Source organism: Mirounga angustirostris, unplaced genomic scaffold (assembly GCF_029215605.1).
Source record: "Mirounga angustirostris isolate CCGP_5_RB_7025 unplaced genomic scaffold, mMirAng1.0.hap1 SCAF_3, whole genome shotgun sequence".
NCBI lineage: Eukaryota > Metazoa > Chordata > Mammalia > Carnivora > Phocidae > Mirounga > Mirounga angustirostris.
The window spans coordinates 64,570,914-64,592,056 of NW_026991711.1; the positions used below are offsets into that span (position 1 = coordinate 64,570,914).

The following is a 21,143-nucleotide window of genomic DNA, read 5'->3' on the forward strand; positions in this document are numbered from 1 at the left end:
GCTTCTTTGAGAATCACTGAAATCACTGCTGTAGGATGATATCATCAGTGCAATTTTCCTTCCTTTTGCTCCTGAAGGGCTTTCAACATTTATATGTCTCCACTTTCCAGTACTGAGACCCTTCACATTCACAATGTACACATGCCTTATGTGTTCTGTCCAAATCCAGACTATAGATCATCTATGCATCCTTTGAGAGAAAAGGGGAGGAATATCTTTATTTTTTCCTATTAAATGGCCTCAGTGGAGACTACTCTAATCTTTCAAATAGGGTATAATAACTTCAAACTCTTCCTCCCAGAAAGTCCAATAATTCCTATGAAAGTGGATCAATTCTTCATCCTCCTGTCTTTAAATCCACAAGCCTGAGGTCACTGGAGAGAAGCACTATGACTCTCTATAGAGCAAGAATGAGGTGATTCCTTGGCAAAAATATCTCCCATTATACTTCCCATGGAAGAGTATTTTCCAACTTTGATTGAGACACTAAGACAGCTCTTCCCAAAACAAGAAGATCAATTGATAGTTTTACCTGTAGAAATAAAATTGCTGACAACATTAGAATAAGAGTTTATCCCTCGTAAGTATCTGTGTGCCTTGTGTCTGTTTTCTTTAGTGCCATCTCAGATACCCTACCACAATAGGAATAACCCTAAAACTCACCCTATTACAGTGGGATGAATCCTAAACTCTTAACCTGACTATGACTCTTAATCTGGTCCTTATGGCCTCTGTGTAACATCTCAGACTCACTTCACTCTGAATTCAGGCCTTATTAGCCTTTTCATAATTTCTTGAGTCAGTCCTTTTCTTTTAAGTCTTAGGGCCTTTGCATATTCCATTCCCTTTGCCTGATAAAATTCCCATGGTCTCCAACCCTAATTTTATACCCTTTGTCCAGTAATTTCTACCCAATCCCCAAGTTTCCTTTTAAATGTCACTTCTATAGGCAGGTTACTTTATCCTATTATACATGCTTATATTATCTTGTACTTCCCCTATGTAACACATATTACAACTATAATTCACTAATTTTTAAAATATCTTTCTTCCCTTCTACACTGTAGCTTCCTGGTGTTACATTTTCACCACTGTGTCCTTGGCGTTTAGCATGGAATTAATCTGATAGATCCTAAATATGTATTGAATTTAAAAAAGGGAGGGAGTGGGCGCCTGGGTGGCTCAGTTGGTTAAGCGACTGCCTTCGGCTCAGGTCATGATCCTGGAGTCCCGGGATCGAGTCCCGCATCGGGCTCCCTGCTCAGCGAGGAGTCTGCTTCTCCCTCTGACCCTCCTCCCTCTCATGCTCTCTGTCTCTCGTCTCTCTCGCAAATAAATAAAATCTTAAAAAAAAAAAATTAAAAAAAAAAAGAGAGGGAGTAAGAATGGAAGGGAGGAAGACAGAGAGGGAAAAAAGAAGGAAACTAGGAGGGGGGGCTAGGGAGGAAGAAAAAAAGGCTGGTAGGTAGGTGGTATGATGGCTAAGATTAAATTCACCATAAATCAGTGATATTCCAGGCAACGCTACAGGTAACGGAATCTATGGACTGACTGGAGAGAGACAAAAAGACCTTTACAGAAGGCTGGAAAAGTATTCTTCCTGGCAAAAAAAATAATAATACTGTGCTAGATCACTAAAAGAAACTTTGTTTTTTGGAGATGGCAATGATGACAGAAATTGGAGAGGGCTCTGTATTTCAACTGCAGTCCTGAATAGATAAGTAAATTTTTAAGGTAGGTTGACATTGGTGAGCTGGTAGAAACTGCATCACCTCTATCTCTGGAAGCATTTGGCTGCCCCTATTCCCAACTGAACTCTGTGGACTATATCAGCAAACAATGGCTCCATCCGTTTCTGGGTTTTGGCAATATAATGTAGCTTGAATCATAGGGCAGGAAACAGAGCAGACATGGACGATTCTCCCCTGTGTACACGAGGAGCCACTTGCCACATGAAAAGAAGTGAATATACCATGTCGCCTACTCAAAATATGGGAGTAACTCATCTTTTGAATCAATTTGTCCTGTAATATCTTTCTGAATTCCTACCATTACTCTCCAACTTCCTCATTCTACTTTTATAACCATCCTCCCAAAAAGTCAACATGATAACTTTCCCTAGGGATTTGTGCACATATATGTGTGTGTGTGTGTGTGTGTGTACTGGGAAGAGCAGAAGGAACTTGGCACCACCAGCATACTTCGATAAATCAAGCCAGGTCAAAGAGAGAGGTCAGGTCAAAAGGAAATGGGAGATACACAATGAAGGACACATTTTTTTAGAACTAGATTCATGGACATTTGCCAACACTACACAACTGCTTATTGTGTGGAAGAATGCCAGAATGTGACAGGAAGAAAATAAGTCTTTCTATTAGGGCTTAATGCATTGATAATGAAAAACAGTTCAATTTCATGGCTTTAAGTTATAAGAAAGATGATTGAATGGGAAAGAGAAATATATCCTAAAAATTCTGTGTACTGAAGAAAAAGCATACATACTACACAGAGCAAAGATATGTGATACACTGTATATAAAGGCAGGAAATATACATGTATATACATACAGCATCCAAGACATGTAAATACTGAAATGCAAAGTATTTAAATTTTCTCAGTTCTCTGAAGGAATGAAGAAAATCAAACATGCATACACATATATACAAGTACACATTAATGCCACAAGGAAAATAGGGTAAGTTCATGTTATTAAGCATTTTGGCAAAAGGATCTTGGCCAACAGACTCCACTTTAGCTTTCAGAGTTTATATTTTTACAATGCTCTTGCCTGCTTTTCTTTTACTGTTCTATATTATTCAGGGCATCACATGAATCTTGATCACTTTCTTTACTACATCTGCACAACCTTCTAAGATATCTGTGCTATGAACCATTTTCCTTTTTGATAGTAATTGCTAACATCTACTCTATTTCTTTAAATGTTTTCATTTCTTAAATCTCCCCTAGGCCATGATAAACCATCCTTCAGAAACACATCTAAAAAAAAAAACTAAAAAATTTCTTAAAATCTCTCTCTTCCATGATACCTATATCTCATTTGGAAGTTTTGTCCAGAAGTTCCACTTACAATAACTATCCTGTGTTTTGTTTTTTGAAGCATGAAGTGTGGTTTTGTATGTAATTCAGTTTATTATTGCCTCTTATGTAATATTATGAAGATTGATTATGCAGAATGATTGATTCTCTCCAACTTTTCACTCATTGTAGCAAAACATTTTTCAGTTTTAGTCAGGGGGCTAATGGTAATTTTGCTAAATAATTTCAAGTTCCCCTCCATAAGGGTTGTGCCATCTTGCATTCATTCTCCACAGTCTCACCAACAAAATATTGTAAACTTTTGGAATTCTGTCAATCTGATCATTGAAAATTGGCACATTGGTGTAATTTTAGCATTTCTCTTATTAGGAATGATACATTTTTCTATGTGTGTTATGGACATTTTGCATTATTTTTCTGTAAACTTTTCTTCTCTTTTAACAATTTTCTATTAAGATTTTGGTCCTTTTCTATATATATATATATATATATATATATATATATACATATATATATTAGATTTATTAGCCTTTTGTCTTTGAAATGAGGGTCAAATACTTTTTTTCAGTTGTCATTCATCTTTTTACTTGCTTATGATATTTTTTGGTATGGTAAATATTTTTTTAAAGATTTTATTTATTTGACAGAGAGAGAGCAGGCACAAGTAGGCAGAGCAGCAGGCAGAGGGAGAGGGAGAAGAAGGCTCCCCCCTGAGCAAAGAGCCCGATGTGGGGCTCAATCCAAAGACCCTGGGATCATGACCTGAGCTGAAGGCAGACGCTTAACCTACTGAGCCACCCAGGCGCCCCTGGTATGGTAAATATTTTTTATGTAGTTAAATTTATGAGTTGTTTATGCATCTAATTTTGGTTCCTATTAGGAACCAAAGCTTTCTTCTAGTAAGTGTATGGTTTCATTTGCTATAGTTACTTCCTTGAAGCATTTGCCGCTTATCCTTTATCCAGTTATCCTAATACCATATATCACATTGATTTGAGATGCCACCATTTTCATATTCTAAATTTCAACATAAACTTAGGTCTATTTTTGGATTTTCTGGTTGTCTGCCTATTCATTAACCCATACCATACTCTTTTAATTAGAAAAGCTGATATGGGTAATTCTCCCATACCCACCCATTGCTTTTCTTTCTAAAAATTTTTCTAGCCATTTATTGTTTATTCTTCTAAACAAACTTTATAATAAACTTATTTGACTCTTTTTTAAAATCTGACAATATGTTTTATTGGCACAGTATTACATTTGTAAGTTAATTGAATGAAAAAAGGAAATAATGGAATGAATAACCTTTCTGAAATGGTTATTTGAAAATGTGTATCAAGAACCTTATGATTTCACTCATATGTGGAATTTAAGAAACAAAACAAATGATCACAGGGGGAAAAAGACAGAGATAGGCAAACCAAGAAACTGACTCTTAACTATAGAAAACAAACTGATGGTTACCAGAGGGCAGGGGGTTGGGGACTGGATTAATTTAGTAATAGAGCTAAAGGAGTGCACTTGTTGTGATGAGCACCGGATGTTGTATGTAAGTGTTGAACTACTAAATTGTACACCTGAAACTAATATTACACTATATGTTAACTAACTAGAATTTAAATAAATATGTTTTTAAAAGAACCTTAAAAATGTTGGTACTTTGGGGCACCTGGGTGGCTCAGTTGGTTAAGCATCTGACTTCGGCTCAGGTCATAATCTCAGGATCCTGGGATTAAGTCCCACATTAGGCTCCCTGCTGAGTAGGGAGTCTGCTTCTCCCTCTCCCTCTGCCCCTCCCCATGCTCGTGCTCTCTCTCTCTCTCTCAAATAAATAAGTAAAATCTTTTTTAAAAATGTTGGCACTTTTGACCTAGGAACTCTTCTTCTAGGAGTCAATGCTAAGCATTAACTTGTAATTGTGAACAAATAATGTGATGTTCATGTAATGTCATTTAAAGTTATATTTATGAAATATTCTTAATGATTTGAGAAAATTTGTGCTGTATAAACAGGATCAAAATAGAACTACAGTTCATTATCAGCAATATATAAAAATGCATAAATACTAGAAGGAAATATGATAAAAAGGAAATATGATAATGGCAAAAGATGGAAGATCCATGGATGGGAGGGAGCTCCAAGCTACACAGAGAACAGGGTATCAGAGCCTACTTGGGGTCAGGAGGGTGTTCAGGCACGAGGTGGTATCAGCATTGGGTGTCAAAGCTCATGCAAGATGAGGAGGCTGTCTACATATAAAATGTGGCTCAGCAAGAGGTGTCAAAGGTTAAACAGGGTAAGCAGTGCATTCACTCAGAAGAGTAGCATGAAGCAGTACACCAGAGTCTAAGCAGGCTGAAAAAGCATCACTACAGAAAGGCTCTTCAGTGGAATGTTGAAACCCAAGTGGAATGAGGAGGACATCTACATGGAAGGCAGTTCAGATTAGAATTTTGGAGCCTGAGCAGGAAGATGAGGGTGTATGTAGGGTGAGATGAGGAGAGGAAGTCAAGCATTGACTGTCAAACCATGAACAAGTAAGGAGGGGGCATAAACAAGAGACAGGCTGCTGGTCCAGGATGTTAGATCCCAAGCAGGGTACAGAGGCTATCCATGTTGTAGCTTAATAGAAGTCGTAACTTAGTTTAGGGTGTCAGTGCCTGAGTTGGTTGAGGAGAGCATCCATAAGGGGAGGGACAGCAGTGGCAACTGGATATTGGTTACATGCAGCCTCCAAGTAATATGTTAAGATAATGGAAGCCAGAGTTCTCACTATCAGAGAAGAGAAGTACAAACAAAGAAAGAGAGAAAACTAGAACAAATTCCATGTTGTTAGATTTGGGGATATTATGTGAAGTCAAGGTTTCCAAAAACAAATATAGAAATATGTGTGTGGGGGCGCCTGGGTGGCTCAGTCGTTAAGCACCTGCCTTCGACTCAGGTCATGATCCTAGAGTCCTGAGATCGAGCCCCGCATAGGGCTCCCTGCTCCACGGGAAGCCTGCTTCTCCCTCTCCCACTCCCCCTGCTTGTGTTCCCTCTCTCGCTGTGTCTCTCTCTGTCAAATAAATAAATAAAATCTTTAAAAAAAAAAGAAATATATGTGTGTGTGTAATATCACTTCTGTGATATTCCTGCCAGAGATGCATAACCTGAACCTGATCATGACAAATCATCAGACAAATCCAATTGGAGGGACATTCTACAAAATAACTAGGAAGTACTCTTCAAAAGAGTCAAGGTCATAAAAAACAAGGCAAGTCTGAGGAAATATTCTTAAAAAGATGACTAAAGAGACCTATTAGATGCAACATGTGATTCTGGACAATATTCTTTGTTATAAAAAACCCTATTGGGAAAATTGAAAAAAATGAACGGAGTCTCAGGATTAAGTGGTCTGAATAAGTCAATGTTAATTCCTAAAATTTGGTCATATTGTGCTTATATAAAAGAACACCTGTATTTGAAGGAAATGCACATAAAGTATTCTGGAGTGCTGGGGAAACTTGTTTTTAAATGGTTCAGGGGAAAAAAGGGTTTTTGTACTGTATTTGCAACTGCTATGAAAGTATGAATTACATAAAAATTTTAAATACATTGTAAAAATTAAAAATAGAGAAAAATTATAAGAAAAACATTTAAATAATTTTTCAAGTCATAAACTTTGACCCAGAAATTCCATTTCTGATAGGAAATGCAGGATGATTCATTTAAGGAAATGATTAAAAATACATGCCCACCTCCAATAGCCCTAGCACATCTATTCACCATTCAGCTTTTAGCTTAAGGTTATTTTCTTAGTAAAGTCTTCCCTGATCTTACTATCCCAGATATGAAGCTCTTGGATACAAAGCTCTTAGACAATCTCACATAGTCCTTTGTGGCTTTTATCACAGTATATAATTATATATTTGTGTAAACATTTGATTAATGACTTCTTTCCCCTGAAACCCAGGACCAGGTTTACTATGCTCACCATTGTATTCTCAGTACCTAGCACATAGCAGGTGTTCAATAAATATAAATAAATATAATGTAAATGGATACATAAATTTATATTATGTAAATTATTATTTTATATAGATAAGGAAGAAAGGAAAGAAAGAAGAAGAAAGAAAGAAAGAAAGAAAGAAAGAAAGAAAGAAAGAAAGAAAGAAAGAAAGAAAGAAAGAAAGAAAAAGAAAAAGAAATCTTAGCCCATTCACGCTGCTGTAACAAAATACCATAAACTAGGTAGCTTATGAACAACAAACATCTATCCTTAAAGTTCTATGGACCAGGAAGTTCAAGATCATGCTGCTGGCAGATTTGGCGTCTGATGATGACCCACTTCCTACATGGCTGTCTTTTTACTGTAACCTCATATAGTAGAAAAGGAACAAGAGAGCTTTCTTGGGCCTCTTTTATAAAAGCACTAATCCCATTCTTGAGGTCCACCCTCATGATCTAATCACCTCCCAAAGGGCCCCACCCTCCAATACCATCGTCTTGGAGGTTACAATTTCAACACATGAATTTTGGGGGGACACAAATATTCAATCTAGAAAGATAGCTAGATAATATGGAATGTGACGGCTTTAAGTTCATAAGCATAGCTGTCACTCAGATCTATCCTGGGGATCTATGCTTAAAATGGTCCTGTTGGTTGAAGAAGGTAAAGAACTAAGAGCTGAGCAATAAATACATTTTATAGTCAGTATAGAAACTATCTGAAGATGGAGCAATGCCTGCCTTTATTTCTTAAGAGGAAGCAATGGTATGAATAAATAGACAGTGCAATGGTTTTAACCAAGGATGGATGGATGGATAGATCGATCGATCAATCAATCTATTGATCACAACCCTCTTTGGAAACTGATAAAACTGCAAATGCCTGAAAGAAACTTATTGCATTGGTGATTCAATAGGGGAAATTGAGAATCCATTAATTCTCATGACCCTTCTGTTCAAAGATAATTTAAGGTGGAGAAATTCTATCTCTGGTCTAGCCCCTGAACACAGACCTCTGACTCTAAGAAGAACCATAAACAATAAGAAAAAGTTGCTCCCTACAGAACACACTGGAGCCTAAGATAATTTGCTCTAAAGCCCTCTAACAGACATTAACACAAAAGGAGAAAGGGTCTTTCATTCCCATTCCCTCATTCCACCATAAATCATCACAGCCTGAGGCTTTTGGGCCACCACCTGTATGAAAAACTGGACTCTGGAGCACCTTCTGTCTGGAGTAAGACAAGTCATCAGCAAGTCAGTAGGGTTTGGGCGGCAGCCCCAGCAGCTACCATGCCATGCCAAGGACAGACCAACAGAGCAGCACAAGGTCATGAAATATTGCCAAGTACCTGGAAACACTCCCTGGGGAGTCATAGGAACCCTTCAGAGAATTGCCATGGGACCTGAATGCCCCTGCTGAGCATAGAGCCAGAGCCACACTTCCATTCCTATTCCATATATAAGAAAATAAAAGTTTTAAAAGCTATTTATTTATTTATTTATTTATTTATTTATTTATTTAGAGTGAGAGAGAGTATGTGAGCAGGGGGAGGGGCAGAAGGAGAGAGAATCTCAAGCAGACTCTGCACTGAGCATGGAGCCCTTTGCAGGACTCAATCTCATGACCCTGAGATCATGACCTGAGCCAAAATCAAGAGTCGGACACTCAACCAACTGAGCCACCCAGGTGCCCCAGAAAAAAGTTTTTAGAACTAGTGCATCGGAAGTGCCTGGACTCCCCACTCTGCACTTGGGGGCCTATCTTGCTGTCAGGACAGTATGGTTAACAGGTTGAGCTTTAGCTGCTGATGAAGACCAGGCCCTGGGCCTAATGAGCTGCTCCCACCCCCCAGCCCAGAACAGACAACTAGGCTGTGATGGATAGTCAACAGTTTTAATGAACAAAAAAACAAAGTGTATAAAAGGGTCCCCATCTTCTAGATGGAGAGTCATCTTCTCCATGAACTTGAACACCTAAAAAAAAAAAAAAAAAAAAAGAACTAGGGCATCGGTCACATAGAGAATGCATCTTTGCACTAAGATCATGCAAAAATACCTCCTCTCCTTTTTGTCAAAGACACTGTTTATCTGGACAATAAGTGAGACTTGAATTAAAAGACTTCTTTTAAAATGATAAATAAGTTAAATAACATGCCAGACAAGATTTTCTTAGTTAAAAGCAAAATGACCATGGGAAGCATTGCGCTGAATAATTCAAAGAGAAAATCCTTTATTTTATATTCATTCTCCTTTTCAATTTGAGCTATACAATCTGATAGAAGTTGTACACAACCCATGTACTTTGGTTATATTTGTTTTTAATAAAGCATCTTTCATCTTTCATTTCTCTAATGTTTCAGAATATAGTTCAAATCACTTAAAAGTAAAAGAGGATATTTAAAGCATTGATGTATGGGGGATATTCCTATTTGTCTTCCTCACTTTACCCTTCCCGGGCCCACCTATTTAGCCCCATTTCAACACAATCTTACTTGCCTCCAGCTAATCCCTAGCTCTGTCCTCACTTTCAAAACTAAACTTCTCGGGGCGCCTGGGTGGCTCAGTCGTTAAGCGTCTGCCTTCAGCTCAGGTCATGATCCCAGGGTCCTGGGATCGAGTCCCGCATCGGGCTCCCTGCTCGGCGGGAAGCCTGCTTCTCCCTCTCCCCCTCTCCCTGCTTGTGTTCCCTCTCTCGCTGTTTCTCTGTTTGTTAAAAAATAAATAAAATCTTTAAAAAAAAAAAAAAAAAAACTTCTCAAAAGCATTGTGTACATACTTTTCTTCATTTCCTCACCCTTCATTTGCTTTTCAACCCACTCCAATCTGGCTTCCAGTCTCACCAAAACCACCCTCCCTAAGATCATCAACTATCTTCATCTTCATTTTCCTGAAACAATTTACACTGCTGACCACTTCTTTCTTCCCTTGCTTCTATTATTTCATCCTTTTACTTCTCTGGCCACTCCTTTTCTAGCTCAGTTTCAGACCTCTCTTCATCTACCAACCTTTAAATGTTGGATTTTCTCAAGTCTCAGTCATGGGTCCCCTTCTCCTCCCATCCTCTACCAGTGAGTGCACAGAAGCTAGGCAGGTAATGTAATACAATGAAGCAGACCAGAAAAAGTTCTCCAGTGAAGGGAAAATATACATCTACACTGGAAACTGAACTCCAGTTCATTACTGACATGTAGTAATGCAACAGAAATGCTGCCCCTAGCTATAATTACTATATAAATATCAACTCTCACTTACTTATCTCTAGTGTAGACTTCTTTTTGAACTCCAGATACATATGTTCAAATGCCTACCCAACACTTTCCTTCAGATATCTTGAGAGGGCTTCACACGCAACATGTCCAAGGCAGAATTTATGATCTCCCAACCTAGTTCTCCTGGGAGAGCAGATTCATTTTATTGTCTACAATAAATGACATTATTATGGCTACTAAAAACTAGGCGTTGAGTATAGTTGAGCATCATTCACTCAACTGTTAACATATCCTCAGAGTACTCAAAGTATATTTTTTCAGAATATGGTATATATGTATGTGAATATGTGTATAAATATAAATTTGGGCTTTGTATGATGTATTTGTGTATATAATTTTATATCACTTTATATATGTAAAATATATACATATATATGTATGTATCAGTACTATAGCACTACTGCTGTCAAAATATATTAAAGAATTATCTGTTAGAAAAATATTGATGAGACTTGGAATTGACTCAAATGAGAGTGGCTTATATGACAGCCATAGTGAGAAAGATTTTGTCTTGTCTACAGGATGATCTAATTGATATTGTGATGCCCAGGTCCCCCTTGAGGAAGAAAAGACTTGTTCCACTAATTACAGAAGATGATCTTCAGCTTCTTATCCTCTGTGAGGATTGCTTCAGCTGAACAAAACTGCCTTGCCCAAAATCCAATGACTGGCCAATAATGGGCCATAAAGGCCCAGTACTTTAGCCCAATTTATGACAACTCTGATGGGCCACTGCAAACCTGAGTGCACTGTGGATTCAACAGGAGCTTTCATTGAGACTGTATGACAGCTTGACTTCTCCCTCTGCCCAATCCTGCCTCCTTCCCTCTCTTCCTCAGGTGATGATGCCAAGGGCACTTCCTAATAAATGTCCTGCACCCTCATTTCCCCCTTTGAGTCTGCCTCTAGAGGAACCCAACCTGGGACACTTGCCAAATATGGAATGGTCTCCATCCTAAATAGTATGGGCCCATTGCTGGAAATGTCCAAAGAGGGGACAGTGATTTTTAAATGTTAAAGATAATATGCATATATGGATGTCCTCTAATGTTCCTTTTAGATATATGATTTTATGATTATAAGTTTTAGATGCTGGGAAGCATATAATTAATATACTTCATGTGCTGAGTACTTTATAGATTATACATATTATCTCATTAGCCTCACAAAAAACAGATGATGTAGAATATTGGCCCCAATTTACAAAACTGAGGTTCAGAAACATTACTTGGCCCAAAGTCACATATTTATTAAATAAAGGATCTAGAACTTGAATTGAGTTCTTCTCAGTTCTCCATCTACAACCAAAGCTCCTTTCACTATATCAGTAATGAGAAAGGACTATGGGTTTATAAAATATACTGTATAACCAAATATTACATTAAATTTTTAATTTGCTCTTCCATTGCCAGTATTTTAAAGGGTATTTTTAAGTATCATTGAAAATGCAGCTGTGTTCCCCTTTGCCTGGTGTAAGTAATTGCATACAATAATTTTGATGATATCTTTGAGATTTATGGAAGTCCTTCATTATTTCACTTGCTTCCACATGAGAGTCTGTTTTTCTGCTCAGTTGTGTAGGCATGCCATGTAATACACCTGGCAGCACACCTTTCACAGCTTCCAGACTGCTAGGACCAAAGCCAGTGGTCCTTGAGTAAAATTTTTCATGTTCATAAGAACATTACAATAGCAGAGGAGAGAAGCTTTGTATAAAATATTTCTGAAATTAAGTTAGCATGTAGACACTATTCTAGCATTCACCATTCTAGACAAAGCAAAGACTAGCCCTTTGGGTTGTTGGAATTTGAGATCATATGATAGAAAAAAAACAAAGGCCTGCCAAATACTGTTATTATCTTAAGGGTTATGTTAGAGTCTCAGAATGGTTAAAGCACTTAACTACAGTCTGAGAACAAACAGCATCTTTCTCTAGCTCCAGATTATGTCCTTTGAAACAATAATATCATCCAAATTAACATTACAAAAGCAAAATTGAGGACAGAAGTTTTCATGAAATCTGACCAGACCATATCAGCCTTTTAATTAATGAAGAACAGTCCTTCCAACATGTTTTGCTGTCAGAAATAATTTTCAGGGGCGCCTGGGTGGCTCAGTCGTTAAGTGTCTGCCTTCAGCTCAGGTCATGATCCCAGGGTTCTGGGATCAAGCCCCGCATCAGGCTCCCTGCTCTGCGGGAAGCCTGCTTCTCCCTCTCCCACTCCCCCTGCTTGTGTTCCCTCTCTTGCTGTGTCTCTCTCTGTCAAATAAATAAATAAAATCTTGAAAGAAAGAAAGAAGAAAGAAAGAAAGAAAGGAAGGAAGGAAGGAAGGAAGGAAGGAAGGAAGGAAGGAAGGAAGGAAGGAAGGAAGAATTATCATCCCAGAAGTAGAAACTATAGTTTCAAATTTGATTACATGGAACTCCCTTGGGGGATCCTAGAGGAAGGGAAGGCTATCTAAGAAGGCAGGAAGTTCTTGGTAGACAATGTTAAGAGGATGACAGGGATACACCTACTCCTACTTCAATCTCATATTGGGTTTTCTTACAAACTTTCACTTAAAACATGTTACAAAAATTTAAGGAGAAAGTTTGAAACCATTCCAATAAGTGACACAAAGCTATGGTTTCAAGGCTGGTGTGCCTACCAGGTGCTGCAAGCAGGACAACTCCTTCTAGGAAGTACTGGAGTCAGACTGTGAGCCTGGGTCCTGTCACTTTCCAGCTCTGTGAGACACAGGGCAACTTATCTGAGCTTCAGTTTTTCATCTAGAACTTGTGACTAATCATACCATCTTCACAAGAGTACTATTATGTGCCAGCTATTATGAATTATTATGTGCCCGAATCTATCACAACTTCCTCAGACTTGGTGGCATCTTTTGACTCTTGAGTTCCATAGCTGCTGGTACCCCTGACACCACGGCAGGAGCCTGAGCACCTACTGCAGCTTCATCTGCCCTCTTCGGTCCTCAGAGCTACCTCGTCTACCAAGAACTTCCTGCCTTCTTAGATATCCTTTCAGCACTGACAAAGGCATTAGCCATTTCTGTCACCACCATCATTCTTCTCTTATTGTCTTCTATTTTTTTACACAATAAAATTTATAGTTAGTTGTCTTCTTGAAAATGAAGAGTATGAAATCTTAGAGGCAAGAGAGCATTTAATGTGTGAGCTCTGGAGTCAGACCACCTTATGTGAGTCAACTCCACAACTTATTAGCTCTGTGATCACAGGCAAGATATTTAATATTTCTAGATCTCATTTTTCACATTTATTCAAATGGGCACAATAATGGCACCCACTCTCTAGGGTCATTATGAAAAATAAATGAGATGATCTATGCAAACTTCATGGAACACATTAAGTATTCAACAAATTTTAGCTATTATCATTATAGCATCTCACTAGAGTAACTCTATTTTTAAATGGCATGTTTCAGGATCTAGAGCCTGAAGAATAAATATAAAATGTGTAAGAAATATTAAGTGAAAATGCAAGAATAGGCACACTATAGATTTTTTGTGTGTTTAAAAACAGGGGGATATATTTAGATACCAGTGAGATCAGGGATTCCTTCTGAGAAGGGGAACCTGGGAACTAAAGAAAAGGAACAGAAAAAAAATTTTTTACTGTAGACTAGTTTTTACTCTGTGAATTGTTTAATATGTATAGGGATTACCTAGTCCAATAAACAAAACATTAAAAATGAATCTTTCCTTTTATTTTAGCTACAAATAATATTTGGAAAATGTCATCAAGATACTGTTGTTTTCCAGGGGCATATTATAGTAATTACAAAAGTACTGATTTGAAGAGCTTTGACTGCAGTGATATCGCACAACACTGTTCCACTTTACAGATTTTCATTGACTATATCAATTACCTCTTTGACAATGAAGCATGTGAATTTCAACTTGGGCTTCAGAAAGTTGATAGATAAAAATTATGTTATATTTTATTCAAGGAACATTCACCAAAAATTTCTATGAGTGAGAATATAATTCTGCACCTGATATTCAGTAACACACCACATATTCCTCCCTACTCTATACCACCCAATCCTGTGTTATTTGCAAACTGATTCCAGGAAATTGAGATAATGTGTACAGAAGCCATTTTTAATCCTGGCCTTACTATGCTTTTTTTTTTTTTCTCCTCCTAGGAAATCTCCAACCTCCATGGGTGGCCTTCTCTTCTACAGGACTGTTAACAACAATTTACTGATTTTATTTATTTATTTATTTATTTATTTATTTATTTATTTATTTATTATTTATTTATTTACTTGATAGAGAGAGAAAGTGCAGGGGTAGGGGCAGAGGGGAGGGAGAGGGAGAGAGAATCTCAAGCAGACTCCGCAATGAGTGTGGAGCCAGGCATGGGGCTCCATCTCACTACCCTGAGATCATGACCTGAGTGGAAACCAAGAGTCAGACACTTAACTGACTGAGCCACCCAGGCACCCCAACACATTCTATGCATTTCCACTTCTGCAGCTCCCAAGTGGAAAAAAGGCCTATTTTTAAAATTCAGTAACAGAGAATAAAAATTAAACCAAGAGCACAGAGCAAATAAATGGCTAAATGTAAAATAAGACTAGATAATTGCAATGCTTGTGCTTTTCATTCGTAACTACTACCCACAATTATAATGTGTATCTCTCACTGAACACTTAACATGTGCTACTTTGAATTATTTGTTTTATGTTTTGTTTTTGTTTGATCTGCTCATGATGATTTTAAGTCCTTCCAGGAAAGAACCTTATCTTTGACCCTTTTGTATTCCTGGCAGTTGGTACTGCTTTGGAAGAATAACATGGAAATAATGGGATTATGGTGATGATGGTGGTGATGGTGTAATGACAAATAATGATATAATGACAAAGCCCATGGGTCAGATTTCAGGCAGCCACTCTGGCTGAAGAATGGTTCAACATCCACAAATCAATCAACGTGATACACATTAACAAAATGAAGGATAAAAATCATATGATCATCTCAACAGATACAGAAAGAGCATTTGAAAAAATGCAACATCCATTTATGAAGAAAACTCTCAAAAAATTGGGGATCCACAAGACATGAATGCCCACTCTCACTACTGTTGTTTATTGGTTCTAGTAGTTTTTTGGTGGAGTCTTTTGGGTTTTTTATATACAGTATTAGGTCTTCTGCAAATAGTAAAAGTTTTACTCCTTCCTTGCTGATCTAGATGACTTTCATTTCTTTTTGTTGTCTTATTGCTGTGGTTAGGACTTCCAGTACAATGTTGAATAAAAGTGGTGAGAGTGGACAGTCTTTTCTGTTCCTGACCATAGAGGAAAAGCTCTCAGTTTTTACCCATTGAGGATGATATTAGCTGTGCGTTTTTCATATGTGCCCTTTATTATGTCGAGATATGTTAACTCTAAACCTACCTTGTTGAGGGTTTTTACCATGAATGCATGTTGTACTCTGTCAAATGCCTTTTCTGCATCCATTTAAATGATAATATGGTATTTATCCTTTCTCTTATTGATGTGATGTATCACACTGATTGATTTGCAACTATTAAATCATCCTTGCATCCCAAGAATAAATCCCACTTGACCATGGTGACTGATTTTTTTTAATGTATTATTGAATTCAGTTTGCTAGTATTTTGTTGAGGATTTCTGCATCTATGTTATCAGAGATATTGGTCTGTAGTCTTTTGGTGCTGTCTTTATCTGATTTTGCTGGCCTCAGAATGAATTTGGAAGCTTTATTTCCTTTTCTATTTTTTAGAATATTTTGAGAAGAATGGGTATTAATTCTTCTTTAAATATTGGCAGAATTTGCTTTTGAAGCCTTCTGGTCTTGGACTTTTGTTTATTGGGAGTTTTTTGATTACTGATTCAATTTCTTCATTGGTTATCATTTTGTTGAAATTTTCTATTTCTTCCTTGTTTCAGTTTTGGTAATTTATATGTCTCTAGGAGTTTATACATTTCTTCTGGATTGCCCAATTTGTTGACATGTTATTTTTCATAATACAGTATCTGAACTCTTAACTGGTGTTCAATACTGCCTTTTCTAAGACTTTTATTTTTTTTTAAGATTTTATTTATTTATTTGACAGAAAGAGACACAGCAAGAGAGGGAACACAAGCAGAGGGAGTGGGAGAGGGAGAAGCAGGCTTCCCACTGAGCAGGGAGCCTGATGCGGGTATTGATCCCAGGTCCTGGGATCATGACCTGAGCCGAAGGCAGACGCTTAATGACCGAGCCACCCAGGCACCCCCTAAGACCTTTAAAATGAAAAACATTGCAGGGACACCTGAGTGGCTCAGTCGGTTAAGCATCCAACTCTTGGTTTCAGCTCCAGTCATTGTCTCAGGGTCATGGGATTAAGCCCCATATCGGGCTCCATGCTCAGCATGGAGTCTGCTGGAGATTCTTTTCCCCTCCTTTTCCCTCCGCCTTTGCTCCTTCCCCTGCACTCTCTCTCTCTCTCTCTCAAATAAATAATTAAAAACAATGAAAAACATTCCATTTGAATTCATCTGAAAATTCCATAATTACACAAAAAGGAATCTGCAAATTATGTTAAAACTGAGCAAAATCCTCCCAGTCTGGCAGCAATAACTCGAGCAGAACAGAATTTGGGGGATCCTTACAACTCTATTGTATACATGGCAACCTGTGCTATAGAGTAGAAGAGGGATATTGTCTGAAACTACTCTGATGAGCAGTGGGCTCACCCACTCCAGATCTACGAAGTCAAAGGAGATAACCTAAGTAACATGATTTTGAGTTTTCTTGAAAAGAAAAAGACAATGATATTTTAAATGGCCAAGTAAAGAAGTTACGGGCATAATCAAAATGTACAGTTTCTAAGCTTCTAGGCAAACCAGAGTCCAGATGCCTAGGAGAGAAGCAAGTTAGATATTAGTAACTGAAATTATTCTAAATTTTTTTAATGCAAACAATTTGTCAAATAAAATGAAAACAGTCTGGATATGCATAGCTTCCAATCTCTTGAGGAAACCAGGCAGAAAAAGCCAGGAAGACTTTCCCAGAAATAAATCAAAGCTTTACCAATGACATTCACTACTGAAATGTGGGACAGAGTATAAGGCCAAAGAAGAGGAAGAGCTGTAAAATGGTTTCTGTCATAAGCCAGAATTATTGTAAATAGATTTGACATTTGGAATTTAAAGACTATTACAGAAACATATGGCTTAAAATATCACATTCTATTCAAGGGTCCTAAAGTTTGAAATAAAGAAGTTAAATGCTCTGGGCAACACAAAATACTTCTGTAGGTGGCCTAAAGGAATGAGGTTTGATCATACTAATTCCTTCCAGTTCCACAAGCCACCACACCTCTATTGCGTACCATTGGGCAGAGGTTGCAGTAATTCCAACTGGTTGTCAGTTATCTACCCATCCCAAAAGTCGCTGAAAGCCTGACATGATTATTAGAAAAATAAGAAAGAACAGTCCTGAGGTGTATAAAAGAGAAAATGTTATAAACAAAAGACTAATCCAGATTTTAGAGCAGTGAAACTACTCTGTATGACACAATTATAGTGTATACATGTCATTACATATTTGTCAAAACACAAAGAACGTACAATACCAAGAACGAACCCTAATGTAAACTATGGACTTTGGGTGATAACGTGTCAATGTAGGTTCATTGATTGTAACAAATGAACCACTCTGGTAGGGGATGTCCACAGTGAGGGAGGCTATGCATGTGGGGATAGGGGATATATGGGAACTGTCTGTACTCTCTGCTCAACGTTTTTGTTGTGAACTTAAACTGCTCTAAAAATTAGTCTTAAAAAAAAAAAAGAAAGAAAGAAAAAGAAAACTAGACCATGGGTGATTGAAGGACCCATATAGTCCAGAGACAATGTCTTAAAGAAACCAAACTCTACAGCTTCATTCAGCTACCTCCTAGTTTACTCCATTATGTCAAAATAGTCACTGAATATTTCCACCTGCCTACTCCTCCTACTCCATATGTTGTTTTCACTGAGTTGCCTACTTTTGACAACATATTATGTGTGTCCAATCCAAAAGGAAATATTCACTGAATAATGATTTTTTACCAAAATCAATTATTGAAAGTTTTAATTGCATATTTAAAAGTGATTAGTGTTTACCCTACAAAAATTGGTTTATAATTAGTTCCCTTTTGTAATAAAGATTAGCACAGCAAGCAGTAATTAGCATTATGGCAGAAGCTCAAAGCTGTGTGATGGATACATATATGAAGGATTATTATATTATCTACTTTCTATCTGTTTGAAATTCTCCTTAATATAAAGGTTTTTTTAAAGGATCAACTATAAAGTATATACCTGCTTAATGTACCAATAACTATACATAAGTTAACTTGATTACTATGAGATTATGTTATTATCATCATAGGAAAATATTTTATATTCTATATCACCATCATCTGAAAATATAGCATAGTATTTAAGAATATGAATTTGGAAATCAGATCGTCTCAAGCTGCATTCCATCTATTCCACTTCTTAGCTTTTGTAACCTTGGAAAAGTTATTTATTCTACTTAAGCTCCAATCTCCCCACCAGGTAATGGGAGTAATCTTACTATAAGGACATTGCAGAATTAAATGACATAAAATGTGTAAAGTCAGCATAGCATTGGTCTAATAATAGATATTATTAGACATTATAACATTCTGAAGTTCTCTACTGATACTGCTCTAACCCTAAAAGAAGCAGTAAAGGTAAGTAAGAGTTTTACTCTGGGGGCACCTGGGTGGCTCAGCTGGTTAAGCATCTGCCTTTGGCTCAGGTCATGATCCCAGGGTCCTGGGATTGAGCCCCACATCGGGCTCCTTGCTCAGCAGGAGCCTGCTTCTCCCTCTCCTTCTGTCTGCTGCTCCCCCTGCTTGTACTCTCTCTCTGTCAAATAAATAAAAACAAAATCTTCAAAAAAAAAATATTTTAAGGAGTTTTACCTGTAGGTGGAGAGAAAGATTTCAAAGACTCACAATTCAGAGTTTAAGAAACTATTCCCTATTTTAGTGTATTTCTAAGTTAAATATTTAGAAATTACAAGGAATTTACAAAAATAGAAGGAATTATATAATCTTATCATGGCATTTTAGACCTAATTAAATAATCTAAAGAAAGTTGTATCATTGAATTAATCAGTCAGTTTTCAGTAATGCTCTGCTCCAAACCCCTCTGGCAAGGAAGCTAATGGCTTTCTTGTTTTGCAGTGCCCTGTGCATTTCTGCTCAGATCCAGCTTGGGTGTGGGTGTGGATGGGAGAAGCCCCAGGCAAAAATGCCAGACTCCCACTGTTCTTATTTGACATTCAGTATTTTTTTCATACAAAATTGCTTCTCAATTTGTCGTATGTCTTTGGTCAATTCAAAAGCCCTGAAATGGTTGTTTTCGACAATTTTGTCCAGTTTTATTGTTATGTAATGCCTTATCAGAAAACATGATCAGAGTATATGATGTTTTATCACAGAAAGTTAATAGTAGGGCATATTCTAAATGTCTAACTGGTAGCCATTATTATTAGCATTTTGTTTTGTGGATTACAACAAATATATACAAAATAAATGCTCCCCTAATCTCAATAAATAGTGGCCCTTTTCTATATAATGTTTAAATGCTTCCAATCTAAAATTTATATGAAGGGCCTTTTCTACATAGCATTTCTATATAATATTTCTATATAATGTTTATATGTTTATGCTATGTGTTTCTATATAATGTTTACATGTTTCTATATAATGTTACATGTTCATTAAACCTCAATAAAATATTGGTTCTTTTCTATACAATGTTTATATTCCCTAATAGTTAAATTATTCAAGTTCCTTAAGACACAAGAATTCTGAAATCCGGTAATAAACAATAATTCATTATTCTGAAACTCTTTCATCTCAAAACAAGTCCTTTTTGATGATTAGAATTTTTTTTTAAAAGCAGGATTCTAGAAATGTACTTTTAGTGAGAATGAAGGATGGTTGGAGAAGATAAAAAAATCCCCTATGAACATAATTATAAGAAACCAGGTTGAGACTACAAAAATAAATATATTCAACTACAGAACCCAGACTTATCAAAAATATTTGTGGTCTGCTAGACAATAGTGTTATAAAGGAACTCATTGGAATTAAGTGTAAACCTGTTTCTACACATTCAGCGTGCACTAACCTGTACCTCAGCCAATCCTTTTATTTCTGTGCCATTATCTGTCCTGATCACAGTCACTAATCACAAGATGAGCCCACAGAATATGTAAGGCTGTTTTACTTAATGGATCACACATACTCAACCTCATTCATTTTGAATATCTGACATAGTTTTAACCTACAGCTTTTTTTTTTTAATTATGGGAAATAATTTTGTTAGAACCTGAGCACAATTAGCTGAAAGGCAACTGGAAGATGTATTAAGTGTGATAATATGTTATAAACTGTTACCATGTAATTTTTCTGATCCTTTGAATAAAGTATCATAATTCACACGAATGTGTTCTCATAATAATATGCCAACAAACTGGATGAGCTTATTAAGAAAGAAAGTAACAGCCTGCAAGGAAAAGTCCAAAGAGAGTATACAATTCCTTACTATTGTGGAAGGAAATGAAGAAAGATGTCAAAATTTCAACATCTTCAGAGGAACCAAAAAAAAAAGGTAATAGTTTTTAAGGCTTAAATTGCACCCTCCATTCTCAATATAGTAAAATTGGCATTTAAAAGATCTCTTTTTCAAATAAACATATTTCAAATTTCAAAATAAGAGAACAGATGCTAAGCAATCAAAAGAAAATGTTTTCTTGAAGAAAAAA

At 36.9% G+C, this 21,143-nt stretch overlaps 1 long non-coding RNA gene across 3 annotated transcripts in view; it reads right to left on the reverse strand.

Annotated features, from left to right (window-relative positions):
• Nucleotides 1-21,143, reverse strand: part of LOC135363842 (uncharacterized) — a 478,080-nt gene that overhangs the window by 393,177 nt on the left and 63,760 nt on the right. The gene's annotated exons all lie outside the window — the stretch shown is intronic.